Raw genomic sequence first — 18173 nt, forward strand, 5'->3', positions numbered from 1 at the left:
GTAACCTAGTTTATGGATGATCCCTAAGGTAAACTCCATTTTGGAACCTAACACTTAAATAACGAAGAATAATAATTTTTTTTAAATGTTAAATATGATTGAAAAACCATGACAATAAAGTTTCGTTAACATTTGTTCCCATATAATTTTAGACAGTTTGTTATATTAATTAAAAGTTGTGTAACGCTTTTCAAAAACTCTGGCCCCAACATTTTTTTGAAGCTTAAGCATCCTTCTTCCGAAAAAGTGATGCTTTCATTTTTGAATATATGTATATAAGTTTTTTTAAATAAATTTTGTTTGCGAGTACCTGTGACTAATTTCAATTTTTCTAATTATATGAACTTTAACAATTTAATTTAGGTCTATTTAAATTAGTAATTGAAGCGTTTAATTCGCAGAAACACTAACAAAATCGAGAAATATAGGTAGGAAAATTTAAGGCTCTTTATCAGAATGTGCAATCGTTCGTGGCTTTTGATGGCCACACGGCTGAATATTTTTGTCTAATTTTTTGCATACGTCATCTACATAATCATATCTAGAATCATACAGAGCCGGTTTTTCGATAAAATGTTTATATTCTGTGGAATAATAGAAAACGTGAGAACAATAGCAGTGACGCTCAGTGTTAGCTGGCCATGCATTTTCGTCAACACTGAGCGTCACTGCTATTTCCCTCACGTTTTTTGATTATTAAACAAAATGTAAACATTTTTCGGAAAACTGGCTCTGTGTGATTCTATATATGATTATGTAGATAACGTATGCAAAAAATTAGACAATAATATTCAACCGTGCGGCCTCAAAATTCAGAACCGTTTACACATTCTGATAAAGGGCCTTAAATTGCATAAATAATTTATATGCACTTATAATTGAAATTTTATACAAATAAAAATTCTCATATGAAACACTTGTATGTGTTGAAAAATTTCATTTATCGTTGATTTAATAATTAAAAAGATAATCTTGACTATCTAATTTAAAAGTAATTTTCGAATACTTATATAGTGATTGATGGGTTATCACAGACTTATGAAATCAATAAAAAATTAATAAAGTTCACAGTTATAAACCAATGCAAAAAATAGAAATAAATATATATTATTATACAATTGTTAAAAGGTATTCAGAATTACTAAAAAATGGTCAATTTATTTATAACGAATTTGCAGTGATACGTTTGTGCTTTTACTATTTAAATTTTTCTAAAGGGCACTACATTTTTCTTAATGCAAATATTTAAATTAAAAATGCAAATTATAATAGATTTTTGTAATTTGTATTCTGCATAAATAATGTAATTAAAGAAGAGGTTATGATAAGAATAAAAGGAACCAATTATAGTTTTGGGAGGGCTCTTTTCTAGGCGGGCAAATTATAAATAGTGGAAAAAATTAGGCAGAATTTTCATTTATTTATACATTATTTGTGCAGTACAAATGAAAGTTATAAATAATTTTTTTCACTATGTATAATTTTTCCGCCAGGGTTCAACTGAACTCCTGAAAAATTAAATCAAATTACTCTCGAAATAGAAAATATATAAAAAATACAAATTACAAAGATTTTGCGTCTAACATTATTACATTTCATGTCTAACTTTACAGTCGCAAAACTTCAAGGGTAGCATTTTATAAGGCCATTTATAATAGCATTTTATAAAATTTTTGAAAATGAGATTATCCCGTAGAAAAATCGAAAAAATTTTAATACGTTTACTGACACAAAGTTTGGCGACGTCTTTACGACATCGTTACGACATCTTTACGACAACTTTACGACATCCTATTTCCATGTCGTTAAGGTGTCTTTACGATATCGTAAATAAGTCGTATGATCTGACGATGTCTTGACGGTACCGCAAAGACACCGATACGACATGGACATATGATGTCCTAAAGTTGTCGTAAAGATGTCGTAACGATGTCGTAAAGACGACACCAAATTTTGTGCCCACTGGGTCTCTATTTCCTCGAAAACAAATAATATTTTTAATCAAATCTTTCTTGTGTCTAATCAATAACTAAGTAGCTGGATAGCTAATTCTAACTTTTTTTTAAATTTAAAATTTGACTTTTTATCACCCTCAAAATGTGAGAAAACGTTTCTTTTGGGCAAAAAAAATAGTTTCCCTCTCCACTTTCTCGAAACTAAATAATATTCTTTAATCAAACTTTCATCTTTTCAGCAATTGAGTAGCTAGAAAAGGAATTGTCACATTTTTTAAATTGAAAATTGAATTTTTCATCCTCGTTCAAAATTAAGAAAATGTTCCTTCAGAGCAAAAAAAAGTTTCCCCCTCCATTTTGCCTAAACTTTAATATTTTTTAATCAAACTTTCTTTTCGCTTTCCAGCAGCTGAGTTGCTGGAAAGGAAATTCTCACATTTTTTAAACTGAAAATTGTATTTTTTATCACCTTCTAAATTCGAGAAAACGTGTCTGACGAGCCAAAAAAATCCACCCTCCAGTTTATCGAAACCTATTAACATTTTTTGATCCAAACTTTTTTCTATCAATACAGAAGATCATTAGGTAGAACCAAATTAAAAATTTTTTTTTAGAAATTAAAACTTGGATTTTGCGCACCGTCCAAATTTCAGAAAACTTGCCTTTCACGTTTCAAAAAGTTTCTCTCTCTATTTTATCGAAACTTCATAATATTTTTAAATTTAACTTTTTTTATCTTTTCAGCAACCGATTTGCTGGAACTTTCTTTCAGTTTTCCAGCAACTGAGTTGCTAGAAAGCGAATTTCCACATTTTTAAAATTGAAAATTGGATTTTTTATCACTCTCGAAACTTTAAAAAACGTGCCTGTCGAGGGAAAAACTTCCCTCTCCACTTTCTCGAAATGTATTGACATTTTTTTATCAAAGTTTTTTTATCAAATCAGAAACTCAATAAATAGAGCAACATTTTTTCCTGTTCTTTAAATTAAAAACTGTATTATTTATCATTGTTCAAATTTAAGGACATGTACCTTACGAGCGAATTTTTTATCCTCGTTCAAAATTAAAAAAATGTGCTTTAAGAGCAAAAAAATTTCCCCCTCCATTTTGTCGAAACATAATAATATTTTTAAATCTAACTTTCTTTCAGCTTTCCAGCAGCTGATTAGCTATAAAGAGAATTCTCACATTTAAGAAATTGAAAATGGGATTTTTTCACAGTGCAAAGTTGCAAACATGTACCTGTGAGCGAAAAAATTCTTCTTCCATTTCCTCGAAAACTAATAATATTTTCCAATCAAATCTTTTATTGCATTGATTCAGAAACTCAATGGCCAGAGCGCAATTATTCAATTTCTTTTTAAATTGAAAAATTCATTTTTTATCACCGTTCAAAGTTAAGAAAATGTACCCCTTAAGGCCACGTGATGAGTGGGTCATGTGACCAGATTCCTACCTTACCGCCACTCTTTTTATTTCCCAACTTATTATCAAACGAAATGCCACATCGATTTGAAAATTTAGGATACTAAATAAGAAGCACTTAGAATGGTGGGGCTGGTCATAAATTTGTATAATTATCTAAAAAGTTTTTTGTTGTAAATAATTTTTCTTGCTTTTTTGATCATTATTAAAATTTACGACCAGACCTACCTTTCTTAGGGCTTCTTATTTATTATCACAAAATTTCAACTCGATGTGGCGCTTTGTGTGAAAATAAGTTGGGAATTAGAAAAGTGAGGGTAAGGTAAGAATCTGATTACGTGACCCACTCGTCACATGGCCTTAAGCGAAAGAAATTCCCGTTCCATTAGTTCAAAAACTAATCATATTTTTTAATTGAACCTTTTTTGCATCCGTTCGGCACTCAATAACTAAAAAGTGAATTCTTACTTTTTAAAAATTGGAATAGGATTTTTATCACCACCAAAAGTTGAAAAAAACATACCTCTTGAGGGAAAAACACCCCTTGATTTTCTCGAAACCTAATCATATTTTTGAACCAAACCTATTTTCCATTGATTCACTAAGTTAATATCTAAAATGTAAATTTTCACTTTTTTAAAATTTAGAAATGGATTTTTTATCAGGGTACAAACTTAAAAAAACGAGCGCTCAGAGCGAAACAAAATTCCGTTTAAATTCCCGCCAGGAATTTCTCATTTTCTGTTTAAAATGAAAAAATTCGCTTTTTGAGACTGCTTTTCAAAAAATCGTAAAACCTGGTTTAGGCCCTTATAGTATGCTACCCTTCACTTAATATTACCGCTCGAATCCAGAGTCGATTCGACTATATCAAAATTATTATCTGATGATATTGGCTGATCCGAATGACTATTTACACGCTCGTGGTAATTTGTTCGATGACGGTGACGTCACGATGCCGCCGGGGACGTCGAAAGCTGTCCTGATGTCCAAGACCCTCCGGGACACTTTTACTGGGCCTGAGATTCGCCTGGCACCGAGTATGACAGTGATGTTCTCTGCTCATTGCAAGTTGTGGATAATGTTCGGGGTAATTCTGTTCGACGTCCAGGGGAACATAAAGAGATTGAGACTTGGGTAATCTTGGTCTGGGAGGCGGCGGACAGGCGCAAGGAGGCGTCATTCCTCCCATCCCAATGTTTGGTATTCTAGGTCCAACGATCAGTGGGGATGTCGGTTGTCTTCCCCAACCAACTAGGAACAATAGGGCAGCACCACACAAGGAACTCAATGTGCACGCGTAGTAACCCACTCGCGGACTACTCGCGTTCATATAACCTGAAAAATACGATAAAACAATATTATTATCTCTACAGTTCACCTTATCAATAATTCCGCTCTCAATAGTGCCGATATTAATGGTGCCGCTCTCAATAGTGCCGCTCTTAATGGTTCCGTTCTTAATAGTGCCGCTATCAACAGTGCCGCTCTCAATTTTGTCGCTCTCAATAATGCCGTTAATCCTAATCTGAGCTCAGGCTCTACCCCCATTCCTGCGCTTTCTCCTACTCGCCCAAAGTTTGGAACCGACTTTCTCAATAATGCCGCACGAAGGTCAGATGCCGTAATAAAATTGCGCAACTGATGATAGACACTCTTTAAGACCTCCCCCCCCACAAACGCCCTGCAACAAACCCTAACAAAATATCTCCACCCCCCCCCCCCGTTTAATGTACGTAATTTTCCCTTGAATAATTTTTTATTTTCTTGCACAATAATATTCAATTACCAACATTTTAATCTTGTATTACTTTTAATATAGAATCATTTATAAACAGAATAAAACAGTATTTTAGATACAAATAAAAAACATCCAACTAAAAGTAAATATTCCCAACAAAAAAATGTCATAGTTTAAATTTTAATAAAAAAAAGGCGAAATTTATTTAAAACAAAAAGATATTTATTACGAAAAAGACGAATTTTCAAAATATAAAAATTTTCTACTCAAGAAATAAATAAAACTTTGTCTAAATTGTTAAACCTTTAAGCCAAAAGAGGAATTTTCTCTACAAAAATTGAATTTTCAAAACAAACTATGACTTTTCAGCAAAAATAATATATTATGCACCTAGAGAGTAAAGAGGGACTTTTTCGGCGCGTGTATGTTTGCAGTACGAGTAATAAAAAAAGCGCGTAGCCCTCGCCTGCAACTCGTACTGAAAAATACACAAATTGATTTCTTGAAATAGTCATTAATTCAGTTCGTGTTAGATATCAAATAAAGCAACCATGATTTACGGTAATTTTAAGTGTAATTTATGGTAGCTGACTATAAATTGCCAAAAAGTCAGTTTAAAAATGTTTATAAATTTCCGGAAATTTATTAAATTTTTGAAATTTACGGTAATATTACAGGTAATTTATGGTGACTTACCATACATTGCCAAAATTTCAATTACATTTTTATTATAAATTTCCGGAAAAATATGGAAATTTTCTGTCGTTTATGGAAATTTTAGAGGTAAATATGGTAACTTATCATAAATTGTCTAAAACGAAGTTTTAAACATTTTGATAAATTTCCAGAAATTTATGAAATTTTTTGGTAATTTATGGTAATACTACAGGTAATTTATGGTAACATATCATAAATTGATCAAAATTTAATTAAAAATCTCTATTAATTTCAGGAAATTAATGGAAATTTTCGGTTATTCATGGTAATTTTACAAGTGAAAATTGTAAATGACCAAAAATTACCCAAAATTCAATTTTAGCTTTTTAAAATAAATTTCCGTAAATGTATGAAATTTTGGGCAATTTATAGTAATATTAAAGGTAATTTATGGTAACTTACCATAAATGGCTCAAAATTAAATTAAAAAGTCTATATATTTCCTGATATTTTCGGTCATTTATAATAATTTTACAGGTAAATATGGCAACTTATCATAAATTACCCAAAATGAAATTTTAAACATTTTTATAAATTTCTGGAAATGAATGAAATTTGTTGGTAACATAGGAAATTATTTGGTAATTTATGGTAATATTACAGGTAATTTATGGTAACATTCCATAAATTGCCAAAAATGTAATAAAAAATGTCTACTAATTGCAGGAAATTTATGAAATTTTTGGCAATTTATGGTGATTTTACTGGTAATTTATGGTAAGCTACCATAAATGGCCCAAAATGCAATTAAAAAATGTCTATAAATTTCTGGATATTTATGGACATTTTTGGTCATGTATGGTAATTTTACAGGTAAATAAGGTAACTTACCGTAAATTGTCTAAAATGAAGTTTTAAACATTTTGATAAATTTCCAGAAATTTATGAAAATTTTGGTTAATTTATGGTAATACTACAGGTAATTTATGGTAACATTTCAAAAATTTCCCAAAATTCAATTAAAAATGTCTATTAATTTCAGGAAATTAATGAAAATTTTCGGTTATTGATGGTAATTTTACAGGTAAAAATTGTAAATTGCCAGAAACTACCGAAAATTTAAATTAAGATTTTTAAAATAAATTTCCGAAAATTTGTGAAATTTTTGACAATTTATGGGAATATTACAGGTAATTTATGGTAACTTACAATAAATGGCCCAAAATTAAATTTAAAAATGTCTTTAAATTTCTGGAAATTTATAGACGTTTTCGGTCATTTATGGTAATTTTACAGGTAAACATGGTAACTTATAATAAATTATCCAAAATTAAATTTTAAACATTTTTATAAATTTCTAGAAATTCATGACCTTTTTTGGTCATTTATGGTAAAAAGAAGAGCTTTAAGACCGCTTTATAGGCGTCGAAAAGAGCTGAAATCATGCATGTGTCATCAAAAATAATTTTTTAGGAAACTGATTCGTTATTACATAATAAACATGAAATTTTAAACCAAGAAAATTATTTTTTTTTTACTAAAAAAGGAGAATTTTCAAATAAAAATATCAATCTTAAAAAAATGGAAAAGTTGCATTTTTAGTTAAAAAATTAATTTTAAACCAAAAAAGACTTTTCGACTAAACAGTTAAATTTAAATATCAATTAAAAAAGATTGTTTTTTAACAAAATAGTTCAACTTTCAATCAAAGAGATGAATTTGTAACTATGAATATAAATCTTCAAAAACAAAATGATTTCTGTACTAAATAGTTGCATTTTAGTCCAAGAAAGATATTTTTCTTAAAACAGATAAATTTTTCTTTAATTTTTTTTTTGTAATGGAGTTTTCGACCAAGCAGTTGCATTTTTATTCATGAAACATAAAATTTCTCTGAAAACAGATTAATGTTAAATAAAAAAAATTTTTTAATTAAAAAAAAGTATTTGAATTTTCATGCAGGAAAGATTTAAAATCTTGTTTCAACACAACAATATTAAATTCAAACAAAAAGTAGATTTTCTACGAAATAGTTAAAATTTCCAACAAAACAGCAGAATTTTTAACCAAAAAGTATGATTTATTAACAACATTTTTCAATTTTCAATCGAACATTTGCATTTTAATTCGAGAAAGATAAAATTTCTTTTAAAACCAAAAATTCCAACACCAAAAGAAGAATTGTAAACAATAAGTTAATTGTCTGGTAAATAGTCGAATTTTTAACCAAAAAGGTATTCCCCTACAAGACCGACCGCGGCACTATTCAGAAGGACAAGTGTAATTTGCTTGGAGGGATACCTACTGAAAATGAAATCCACGAGGGATCATTATTAAAATACGTGACATGTGGGATCTCTACTAGAAATGGGTTCCACATGGGATCGGAGTAAAATGTATTCCATGTGGGTTCCCCAGTACAATGGATTCAATTTGGGATCCATACTTCGGAGTTCCAAGTAGTTCCATAATGAAAGGGTTCCACGTAGGATCTATATTAAAAATGTGACTCAACTGGGATCCCTAAAAAATGGGTTGCATGCGAGAGCCTTATCAGAAATAAGGTCGACGTGGGTCATTGCTAAAATTTAATCCCACTTGGAGTCTATATTAAAATTGGTTTTACGTTGGATTACTATTAAACGTGGAATCCACTTGGGACCCATAACAAAATGGGTTCTATGTGAGATCTGTATTAGATATTGGATATATCTAGGGCTCATAATATTAATGGGTTCCAAATGCGATCCCTATTAGAATAAGGGTACATATGGGATCCCTATTAGAAGAGGGGTATACATAGGAACCCAATTAGATATGGGATACACATAATTTATCAAACAGAAGTGGAATCCCTGTTAGAATCCGTTTCACCGAGTTTTCATATAATATACTATATAATATCCACATAATAAACCTTGTATCCTACTAAAATGGGTTGTATGTGGGATCCAATTTAGAGATAGGATCTATGTAATGTCTATGCTGGAAATTAATTACGCGTAAGATCCATAATAAAATGGGTTCGACATAGAATTCCTATTCAAGTTAAACGTCGTTTGGGATGTCTGATAAAAAAGGATTCACATGGGGTCCCTATCAGAAGTAAGATCCACGTGGCATCGCTATCAGAATGGATTACAGGTAGGATCTTTATTAGAAGTGGAATCCCTACTAGAATAGGATCCGTACTATAAATAATTTCGGAATTGGATTAATACTAGAAATGGGTTCTAAATGGGATCCCTATTAGAAGTAGGATCAATGTGCGATCCTACTATAAATAGGTTCCATATGGGATTTCATCTGTAAATAGGTTTTAAGTAGGACCCTAACTAGAAATGGGTTCTAGGTGGAATCCATATTAGGGGTGGGATCTATGTAGTATTCATGCGGTATCTTTGTTAGAAATAGTATGGGTTCCATATGGGATCCCTATTAAAAGTGAAATCCATGTAGTATTTGTACTAGAACATATTTCAGGTGGTATCCTTATTAGAAGTATGATACGAGAGATCATTATTGAAATGGGTAACATATGGGATCTCTACTAGAAATGGGTTTCACAAGGGATTATAGTAAAATATGTTCCATACGTGATCCCTAGTACAGTGGGCTTAACGTGGGTTCCATAATAAAATGATCCTTAAGGAAATGCGTTGCATGCGGGATTGCTATCAAAAATAGGATCTACGGGGTTTCCCTGCTAAAAGTTGGTTCCACATGGAATCCATATTAAAATTGGTTTCACTTGGGATTCCGATTAGAGATAGGATCCACATAAGATCCCTAACAAAAGAGGTTCTACGTGGGATCTATATTAGAAATAGGATATACTTAGGGTCTATACTATTGATGGGTTCTACTTGGGATCCTTATTAGAAGTGGGACCTATGAGAGATTCCAATTAGAATAAGTTTTATTTAGGATCCATATTAAAAGTAAGATACACGTGAGATCCCCATTAGAAGTGAGATACACGTGGGATTACAATTAGAAATGGGATACACATGGTTTCCCGATCAGATGTAAGATACATGTTATATCCCTATTAGAAATGGGATCCCTGCTGAAATAGGTTTCATATAGTTGCTATATAATATATTATATAATATCTTACCATCCTATGATTCTTATAAAATGGGTTCAATGTGGTACCCCAATTAGAAATGGGAACTATGTGATGACGATGCATGAATTGGTTAAACGTAAGATCCATAATAAAATGAGTTCCACATAAGATTCCTATTAGAGCTAAGAGCCGCTTAGGATCCCCGATAAAAAAGGTTCCACATCGGATCCCGGCAAGAAGTCTGATCCACACCTGATCACTATTAAAAATGGGACTTATATAAATGGGACAATGCTAGAAAATAGTTCTATGTGAGATCCATACTAAAATGAATTTCACGTGCCATGCCTATTCAGAGTGGGACCCATATGGGATCGCTATTAGAAGTTGGATGCACATCTGATTCCTATTAAAATGAAATCTGCAGAAATAAGTTCCATAAGGGATTCCGGTTATTAATAGATATGAAGTAGGGCATTCAATAGAAATGGGTTCCAGGTGGGGTCCTGGACATGGTCGGACCACAATTAGAAGCGAAATACACGTGATATCGCTATTAAAAGTGAAATCTTTGCTAAAACCAGTTCCAAAGCGGATCCATTTCAAAATGGGAATCTACCTGAGATCCTAATAAAAGGGGATCCATGTAGGATCCCAATTAGAAATAAGATCTACGTGAAGTACTTGCTATGAATTAGTTCCATGTGGGATCCACGCTAAAATGGGTTCCACTTGGGATCCATATTAAAAAGGGGGCCCACGCGAGATCCCTAAGAAAATGAGTTGCATGTGGGATCCTTATTAGAAATAGGATTTGCGTGGGTTCTATGCTAAAATTTGATTCCTGGTCGAATCCATATTAAAATTGGTTCCACGTGGGATTCCCATCAGAGATCGGATCCACATTAGACCCCTAAAAAATGGATTCTTTTGGGGATCCATATGAGAAATACGATATACGTAGTGTATACTATTAATGGGTGAATGTGGGATCCTTCTTAGGAGTGGGATCCATGTGAGATCCCTACTAGAATCGGTTTTTGTAAGATCCATACCAGAAGTAAGATCCACGTGGGATCCCTATTAGAAGTCAGATACGCATGGGATTTTAATTAGAAGTGGGATACATATGGGATTCCAATCAGATGTGCTATACACGTGATATCCCTATTAGAAGTGGCATCCTTGCTAAAACGTGTTTCAAATAGTTCCCTTATAATGTACCATATAATATCCATACACTCAACCTGGGATCTTCATAAAATAGGTTATCTAGGTGATCCTACAGAGAATGTGCTAGAATTTTATTACACGTAAGATCCATAATAAAATGGGTTCCACATAAGGTACCTATTATGGGTACGAGGCACTTCGGATCCCTGATAAAATAAGTTCCATGTGGGATCCCTATTAAAAGTGGGATCCAAGTGGAATCCACATGGATCCCTACTAGAATACGTTACTGGGGGGATTTCTATTTAAAGTGGTATTCCTATTAGAATAGTTTTATGTGGGATCCATACTAAAAGTAAGATCCACGCGTGATCCCCATTAAAAGAGGGACTTTGTGGGATCACAATTTCAACTGGTATACACTTGATATCCATAGCAGAAGTGGGATCCTTGCTGAAACAAGTTCTAAATAGGATTCATATTAGAAGTGGAACCTAGCTAAAATCCATAAGAAAATGGTGTACATGAGGGATCCCCATTCGCAATGGGATCTACGTGGGGGCAATACTAGGCATTGTTTCCATGTGAGATCCATACTAAAATAAATTCCTCGTGACATCCCTATTCACAGTGGGACCCACTTGGGATCGCTATTAGAAGTAGGATCCACATGTGATCCCTAATAAAGTTAGATACGTACGAAATCCCTAATAAAAGGGGCTTCCTCTAAGTTCTCTGTTAGAAATGGGATACGTTAGGCCCATACTAGAAATTGATTTTCACATAGTATCCTTATTAGAAATAAGTACGACATGGGATTAATACTACAAATGGGTTCCACATAAGATCCCTATCAAAAGTAGGATCAATGCGGGATCCTGCTAGAAATAAGTTCCATATGGGATTTCTGGCTATAAATAGGTTTGAAGTTATTCCAGGAATAGATTTCAACGTGAAATTCACGCTAGAAACGGGTTCCACATAAAATCCCTATTTGGTGTGGGATTCAAGTGGAATCCTGACTTGAAATAGATAGAATATATTCATGCCAGAAGTAAGTTTCACTTGGGATCTTTATGTGGGATACACCTTAAACCCTAAATAGAAGTGCAATACATGCGATATCCATATTGACAGTGAAACATCTGCTAAAACGGGTTCCACAAAGGATCCATGTTAAATGTGGAATCTACCTGGGGTCATAATAAAAGGGGATCCATGTAGGATTCTTTTGAGAAATAGGATCTACTTGTGTTCTTTGCTATAACTAAGTTCCATGCAGGATCCACACTAAAATGGGTTCCGAGTGAGATCCATTGATGAAGTCGGATCCACATAGCATCTCTAATAAAATAAGTTGCATTTAGAATCCTCATTTATAATAGGATCTACGTGGGTAAACTGATGGAAATTGGTTATTCGTAGCATTCGTAGTAAAGGTGGGATCCACTTGGGATCCCTAATAAATAAGGTTCCACTTGATATATCTACTAGAAATGAGATATATGTTGGGAACATACTAGAAATGGGTTCTACATGAGATTCCTATTAAAAGTGGGATAAACATTGTATCTTAATCAGAATGGGATCCAGGTGGGACCCTCAGTAGAAGTCGGGCATCTGCGTGGGATGCCAATGATAAGTGGGATACATGTGATATCCACATTAGAAGCAGGATCCCTGCTAGTATGGATTCCACATACGTTTCATATTAAAAGTGAAATACACGTGGGATCTCCAAAAAAATAAGATCTATGAGCGATTGCAATTCAAAATGGGATCTACGTGCGGGCCCTCCTTGAACTTGGTTTCACATGAAATCTATACTGAAATAAGTTACATTGGGAATTTATATTAGAAGTGAGACCCAGATGGGATCCCTATTAGAATTGAGATATGTACGGGATCCTTATAAGATTCTTATAAAATGTGTTTCATGTGGGATCTCTATTATAAGTCGGATCTACGTTAGGTCTATACTAGAAATGGATTTCCATACCGGGTACATACTAGAAATGGGTTCCACACGGTACCCATACTAGAAATGTTTTCTACATTAAATCCATATCAGCAGTGGGATCAACGTGAGATACTTCTGAAAATAGGTTTCACGTAGGATCTCATCTAGGAATAGGTTTTACGTAGGATCCCCTCCAGAAATGGGTTCCTGGCGAGATCCCAATTAGAAGTGGGATCCACGTGGTACCCCTACTAAAATAAGTTCCATGTAGGGTCCATACTATTATTAGGATCCATTGGTATCCATAATAGAAATGGGATTAATTTGGGATCTCAACAAAAAAATGGGACCTATGTGGGGCCCATGTTAGAAATATGCTTCAAGTTGGCTCACTACTGAAATGGGATCATTTGGTACCCATGCAATATAAATATCCGCATGGGATCCTTACTGAAAATGGGATCCATATGAGAACCTTTGGAAACAAATTATTTCAAACAGAAAAAAAATTAATAATAAGCACACAAATTGATTTTGGTATTTTAAATTGGATTTTTAATAGTCGTTGTGCCAACCATTTAGAATTTTTTCACGTCTTATCTCATTTCTCTTTATTTCTGGGTCTAATTTAAGCTTAATTAAATTGCACAAGCTTCCAAGACGCTAATGGGATTAAAATTATTTCAAGGCAATTTATTCTGCAATAACTGTCTTGAGTTCATAATCAGATACCACTTGAGGCAACGAGGAGTGCACGTTAATTCAAATTTCTACTGACTATTATTTCATTGCCTTCAAAATCAGCGTAATGATCCTACTACAACGTATTTACAATATTGCTTCTTCAAAGCCCCTTTGAAGTTCGGCACGATTTACACGTAAATTTTGAAGGAGAAACTTATGAATTTCCATCAAAGTGCTTGGGAAAAAGCGCAAAAGAGAAAAGCAGCCAAAGAAATTTATTTTTTAGATGTTAAGAGTTTTTAAATCAATGATAAAAGTAAATAATTTCTTTAAATAACTTCGAAATTTTATAAATAATAACTTAAAAATAATAATAATAACTAAAAAAAAGCATGAAAAAATTTTTTTCACGAAAAATTCGACAGATTTAAATAATTGTAGATAACAATTTGTTTTCTAACAATAAAATCAAATGTTATAAAATTGAAATCGTTAAAAAAATTATTTTGTTCAAATTTTTTTCATTTTTCGACAGATTGCAATATTATAGGTATTAATTTTGTTTTGGGAGTTTTTGGTAATATTATAACAATTTTCAATTGTTTAAACAATTAATTTTCTTCAACTCATTTTAAGAACGCATTTTTCCTTTCTGCCGAAGAAACCATATTAAAAAAGATTGTTTTAAGAAATTAAATTAACCTTTTATATTATTTTTAGTAAACATAGTATTTTCTAAAAATCTTTCAGTCTGTCAAAAAGGTTTTTTGAATCAACTGATTTTAATTTGAAATTAAAACTTTTTTAGTTTAAATATCAACTAGTACATTTTTCGCTGAGACTACATCTTTTATGGATGACAATTTTATTGAAAATTCATCGATTTGATTGAAAATTTACCTATTTTGTTGAAATTTTTTGTTGCTTAAGAATTATTACTTTTTACTGAAAATTTAAAATTTGTATAAAAAAAATCAATTACTTTTTTTAAATTCCTTTTTTTATTGAAAAATAATTTTTAAATTGGAAAATAGCCTATTTAATTTTTGTGAATTTTTTTTGTTGACAATTCATGTATTTTGTTGATAATTTATATATTTTGTTGAAAAATTAATAAATTATTAATAAATAATAAATTAATAAAATAAATAATTATTATTAATACATGAAAATTTATGTCAATTGACAATTCATGCTTGTGACTAAAAAATAATTTTTCAACTTAATATTTAACTAATCCCGTTGAATATTCCATCATTTTAATTAAACAATCATTTTTTGGTTGAAAAATAATTTTTTAAACTAAAAATTTTTATATTCAATGCCTAGTTGGGTATAAATTAAATTTTTTTGAAAATTTCAGGCGCAAATACAAAATAAGGTACTTAATTTTTAAACAATTAAAACTAACAAATAAACTTTTTTTAACATAGTTGAAAAATGATCTATTCATGTTGAAGAATCATGTATTTAGGTAAAACTTAGCCTTTTTTGGTCAAAAATTAATCCTCTTCATAATTCATAACTTTAGTTAAAAATTTATATTTCAGGTTTAAAATTAATCTTTTCGATTTAAAATTCAACTGTTACAGTTAAAAATGGTCACTTTGGTAAAAAATTCATTATATTAGTTGAAAATTGAATTATCACGTAAAAAATTCTTTTGATATGTTTTGGGGGGGGGGGGGGGGGGGGGGGGGGTAGAATATTCAAATATTCGATTGAAAATTGTTTTTTGTCTTTAGTTGAATGTTCAACAATTTGGTTAAAAAATAAACATTTTAGTGAAAAAATTAACTGTTGCAGTTGCGGTTCCATAATTTGCATTAAAAATTCATTATTCTGATCCAAAATTTAACTATTTTGTGGAAAATTTCTTGTATTTGTTGGCTGAAAATTCAAGCATTTTATTTTTTGTTGAAAATTGATATTTTTTAGTTGAAAAGTAGAATATTTGGTTGAAAATGCGTCCTTTTTGGGAGAAAATCAATCTTCTTTGTTTAAAATCCAACTAATGGGTTCAAATTCAAAATATGTCGTAAGGATTTATTTTTGTAATTAAAAATTGATTAGCGTTGATGAAAATTTCACTAATATAATTAATAATTTATCAGTTCAGTTGAAAATTTATATTTGTGGTTAAAAAATAATTTTTTTATTAAAAATTGAAATAATCCACTTTATTATTCCATCATTTTATTTTAATAATTTCTTTTGTTGAAAAATAATTTCTTAGACTACAAATTTAATTATTAAATTTTTAGTTGGTCATTTTTCATTTCTTGTTAAAAATGCTTTATTCTTTAAAATCCAACTAATGGGTTGAAACTGAAACTCTGTTGGTAAAAATTCATTTTTGTTGTTAAAAATAGATTTCCGGTGCTGAAAATTCAACTAGTACAATATTAGCGATTTATCATTTCAGTTGAAAATTCATATTTGTGGTTAAAAATAATTTTTCAACTTAAAATTTAACTAATCCATTTGAATGATCCATCACTTTATTTAAAAAATCATCTTTTTGGTTAAAAATTAATTTTTGAAACTAAAAATGTAGTTATTACATTTTTGGTTAGAAATCTTTCCTATCTTGATACAAATTCTTTATTTTGTCGAAATTTCGTATTTTTTGATGGAAAATAAATATTCTTAATAATACAGAATTTTATTTAAAAATTATTCTTGTCGGTGAAAATTTAACTGCTACAATTAAGGAACCATAATTTTCGTTAAAAAATAATATTTTTGGTGAAATTTCAACTGCTACAATTGGCGATTTATTAATTTGATTAAAAATTTATCGTTCAGATGAAAAATTTAATTATTTTGTTCAAGATTTATTTTTTTGTGAAAAATCAACTATGTGGTTAAAAATTCGTCTATTTTGTTGAAAATTCAATATTTTTATTTGTAAATTTATTTTATTCAAAAGAATATATTCCCCTCTTTTCATAAAAAACCTCCCTAATTCCGTCCTTTATTTTTGTAGTTACTTTCAAAAATTAAAAAAAAAACATTTATTCAATTTTACATAGGAATGGTACTATTTTTTACAAATTTATATATTTACAAGGACTAAAAGAAAACGTTATCTAGCTTTTTATCTCATTAATATTAATTAAAATTCTATTTGATACTATAAAATGTTAAAAATAAGTAGATTTTATCTCCAAATTCTAATTTCAACATATTTTCAAACAATATATGTAAATTATGTATAAAAAATTTGGCTGCGTACTATGAAAAATTATACCTAGAAAAATCTTGATGTACTTCGAAAAAAAATCTATAAATATCAGAAAATTTATTCCCAAGGCTTGTGTAGGCACTTTGTATTGCAAAAAAATGTAGGGAACGAAATGTAGCAGGTAATCGGCCAAGCAGGGTAAATGCGAGGCAGACACTCCCAACTGAGGTAAAGTTTCCGTGACGAATCGTACATATCTGCGGTGGACCTGCAACGTTTCGTACCTCCACTTTCTCGGTGTCCAGACTGAGGTAAAGTTTCCGTGATGTCTTTTCCAGTGGACTCCGATAAAGGCAGCACGTTACAGGCCTGTAGCCGCGGAAAGTTTGCCTCAACTTCAGCATACTATTACCCTGCTTGAGCGGTTACCTGCAACGTTTCGAACCCCCAATTTTTTTTTTCATTCTGCTCAAAAAAATTAAGGATGAATTGGAAAGCTTTTTAGTAGCGTTTTTTGAATAATTCCGAAGAAGAATGCTATTATGCTGAGGAATAATTTAAATCATTTTATTTTGAACCACCCGATTTTACAGATTAATATAAATTACCAAAATATCTTATCTAAACTCTAAAGTACGTGAATATTTGTACAAACCAGTAAGTGGAACTCCAAGTAGGATTGGCAGAGCCTCGGCAGCTTGCACCAGGGCCCAGGATCTCGCGAAATGACTCGATCGCAGTCTTTCGAGAGCCAACATTTTCAGTGAATAGAGAGCTCCACCAAGTGATGCACCATAGAGGCCACATGCCAGTACCATTCCATGGTAGCCTTGCACACTCCCAAGTGCAATTTGTGCTACAGCTTTAAACAAATAGATTATTAACAATAAACTATATTTAATTTTATCATCATATAAATTGATTTATTTTCGAGAAAAATATTTTTTTGGAAATTATTTTTTTAGGAGCGGGTGAGGAGGGGGGCATGAAAAAACTTCGGAATCAGGGTTGCTGCAAGATTTTGAAGATCTGTAAATGTCATGAAATTAAATATTTTGCATAAACATTTCTTAGAATATTATCCGTACCAATATTGTTCTTAATTTTTTAAAAGGGTAAATACGATGTAAATTAAATGATTTTTTTACTCTTTCAACAAACAAAATACTTCAAATATTAATTAAATTGATTCGACGATGTGGGATTAGGTTTGAAATGAATAATTATTTATATTGAAAACAGTTAGCACGTATTCGAACCACGACTTTCAAGAGCGCATGTCGATATACACAGCTATATATATATGAGCGCATGCCAC

The sequence above is a fragment of the Belonocnema kinseyi genome, chromosome 9 (genome assembly GCF_010883055.1).
Source record: "Belonocnema kinseyi isolate 2016_QV_RU_SX_M_011 chromosome 9, B_treatae_v1, whole genome shotgun sequence".
Taxonomy (NCBI): domain Eukaryota; kingdom Metazoa; phylum Arthropoda; class Insecta; order Hymenoptera; family Cynipidae; genus Belonocnema; species Belonocnema kinseyi.